The sequence below is a fragment of the Elephantulus edwardii genome, unplaced genomic scaffold (genome assembly GCF_000299155.1).
Source record: "Elephantulus edwardii isolate Elephantulus edwardi_28Jun2011 unplaced genomic scaffold, EleEdw1.0 scaffold00478, whole genome shotgun sequence".
Lineage (NCBI taxonomy): Eukaryota > Metazoa > Chordata > Mammalia > Macroscelidea > Macroscelididae > Elephantulus > Elephantulus edwardii.
In genome coordinates this window covers 133,109-133,804 of record NW_006400228.1, presented here as the reverse complement: position 1 = coordinate 133,804, position 696 = coordinate 133,109, and positions in this window count along the sequence as shown.

Here is a 696-nt window from a genome sequence, read left to right as displayed (position 1 = left end):
ATGATAGATAGATAGATAGATAGATAGATAGATAGATAGATAATCAATGATCTTGTTGTTGTTAAGTGCTGTCGAGTCGCAGGCGACTCATAGCGACCCTATGAAGGAAAGTCCTCAACACTTGGGTGCCTTTCATCCTCTCTCCAGGTTCATAGGTTTTCCGGAGGCAAGCTATTATGGAAGTGGATGCCACTCCTCCTTCCCAAAAGATGGTAGATAGAGAAATAAAGGTAAAATTTTTTTGGAAAGTCCCATTTCATTGCCATTCTAAGTTGTTTATAAGGTATGATACAATTTTTTAATACTTTAATAGTTCCTGGCCCTTGGGCCAAGAATAGAACTTACACCCCAGAACTAGAGTACACAGCACCCTCTCCTGGGAAACTATCCTCTTGTGTCAGCACCTCGCTGCAAATGGAAGAGAAGAGGTACTCAGCCACAAGAAGTCAGTCCTGGAGCAGAAGTTCAAGGCAAAGGACATTTCCTCAGAACTGTCTGATAGGAAGTCTTCCTGATGCTTGTACCTCGTATTTCTACTTAGAAACTCTTAGATTCAAGAGACACTGGCCATAGCATAAGAAGCCGGCAGCAGCATGTGGAGTTAGGGATCACAGGAGCCCTGATACTTTAATCTTTAGCCATCATATCAAGGGCTAGATAAGGGGACAGAGGTGTTGAATGGTGTAGGTGGAAGTA